Source organism: Triticum aestivum, chromosome 1B (assembly GCF_018294505.1).
Source record: "Triticum aestivum cultivar Chinese Spring chromosome 1B, IWGSC CS RefSeq v2.1, whole genome shotgun sequence".
Taxonomy (NCBI): domain Eukaryota; kingdom Viridiplantae; phylum Streptophyta; class Magnoliopsida; order Poales; family Poaceae; genus Triticum; species Triticum aestivum.
The window spans coordinates 47,265,754-47,267,509 of record NC_057795.1 but is presented as its reverse complement, the minus strand read 5'-3'; the positions used below and the strand labels follow the sequence as shown (position 1 = coordinate 47,267,509).

Here is a 1,756-nt window from a genome sequence, read left to right as displayed (position 1 = left end):
ACGGAGACGAGTTTAACGTAGTTTCCACCCCTCCCTCTCAACAGCACCAGTGCACGCTTGCCGCGCCACAACGCCGCTGCTAGACTCGTGAATCGTGAGCACCCAGCTATAACTTACCGCACTCGTGCAAAATAATAAAACACGGTAAATATATTACTTACACGTGTGTTTTGTTTTGCAACCGGCGCAAAAAAATTTAAAAAGGGAATGTAACACGAGGACTTCCCACGAGGTCACCCATCCTAGTACTACTCTCGCCCACGCACACTTAACTTCGGAGTTCTGATGGGATCCGGTGCTTTAGTGCTGGTATGATCGCATCCGACATGTTACCCCCGTCTTCGACCCTTATCCTTTCCCCTCCCAGCTCCACTACAAAGACGATTGTACATTGCTTTGGCCGCTCCCTCTCAACTACGGAGACGAGTTTAACGCGGTTTCCACCCCTCCCTCTCAAGCGCACCAGTGCATGCTTGCCGCGCCACAACGCCGCCGCTAGACTCGTGAATCGTGAGGACCCAGCTATAACTTACCGCACTCGTGCAAAATAATTAAACACGGTAAATATATTACTTACACGTGCGTTTTGTTTTGCAAGCAGCGCAAAAAAAATTAAAAAGGGAATGCAACACAAGGACTTCCCAAGAGGTCACCCATCCTAGTACTACTCTCGCCCAAGCACGCTTAACTTCGGAGTTCTGATAGGATCCGGTGCTTTAGTGCTGGTATGATCGCATCCGACATGTTACCCCCGTCTTCGTCCCTTATCCTTGCCCCTCCCAGCTCCACTACAAAGACGATTGTACATTGCTTTGGCCGCTCCCTCTCAACTACGGAGACGAGTTTAACGCGGTTTCCACCCCTCCCTCTCAAGCGCACCAGTGCATGCTTGCCGCGCCACAACGCCGCCGCTAGACTCGTGAATCGTGAGGACCCAGCTATAACTTACCGCACTCGTGCAAAATAATTAAACACGGTAAATATATTACTTACACGTGCGTTTTGTTTTGCAAGCAGCGCAAAAAAAATTAAAAAGGGAATGCAACACGAGGACTTCCCAAGAGGTCACCCATCCTAGTACTACTCTCGCCCAAGCACGCTTAACTTCGGAGTTCTGATGGGATCCGGTGCTTTAGTGCTGGTATGATTGCATCCTACACGTTACCCCCGTCTTCGTCCCTTATCCTTGCCCCTCCCAGCTCCACTACAAAGACGATTGTACATTGCTTTGGCCGCTCCCTCTCAACTACGGAGACGAGTTTAACGCGGTTTCCACCCCTCCCTCTCAAGCGCACCAGTGCATGCTTGCCGCGCCACAACGCCGCCGCTAGACTCGTGAATCGTGAGCACCCAGCTATAACTTACCGCACTCGTGCAAAATAATTAAACACGGTAAATATATTACTTACACGTGCGTTTTATTTTGCAAGCGGCGCAAAAAAATTAAAAAGGGAATGCAACACGAGGACTTCCTAGGAGGTCACCCATCCTAGTACTACTCTCGCCCAAGCACGCTTAACTTCGGAGTTTTGATGGGATCCGGTGCTTTAGTGCTGGTATGATCGCATCCGACATGTTACCCCCGTCTTCCTCCCTTATCCTTGCCCCTCCCAGCTCCACTACAAAGACGATTGTACATTGCTTTGGCCGCTCCCTCTCAACTACGGAGACGAGTTTAACGCGGTTTCCACCCCTCCCTCTCAACCGCACCAGTGCACGCTTGCCGCGCCACAACGCCGCCGCTAGACTCGTGAAT

At 50.9% G+C, this 1,756-nt stretch overlaps 4 non-coding genes across 4 annotated transcripts; all 4 read right to left on the bottom strand.

Annotated features, from left to right (window-relative positions):
• Positions 1 to 204: 204 nt before the first annotated feature.
• On the bottom strand, positions 205 to 323 carry LOC123153840 (5S ribosomal RNA). Its single transcript, XR_006476580.1, has one exon. It is a non-coding gene; the product is annotated as a 5S ribosomal RNA (ribosomal RNA).
• Positions 324 to 620: 297 nt separating this feature from the next.
• LOC123153241 (5S ribosomal RNA) lies at positions 621 to 739 on the bottom strand. The gene has a single exon (XR_006476415.1). It is a non-coding gene; the product is annotated as a 5S ribosomal RNA (ribosomal RNA).
• Positions 740 to 1,036: 297 nt separating this feature from the next.
• Positions 1,037 to 1,155, bottom strand: LOC123153053 (5S ribosomal RNA). The gene has a single exon (XR_006476365.1). It is a non-coding gene; the product is annotated as a 5S ribosomal RNA (ribosomal RNA).
• Positions 1,156 to 1,451: 296 nt separating this feature from the next.
• LOC123153512 (5S ribosomal RNA) lies at positions 1,452 to 1,570 on the bottom strand. Its single transcript, XR_006476521.1, has one exon. It is a non-coding gene; the product is annotated as a 5S ribosomal RNA (ribosomal RNA).
• Positions 1,571 to 1,756: the final 186 nt, after the last annotated feature.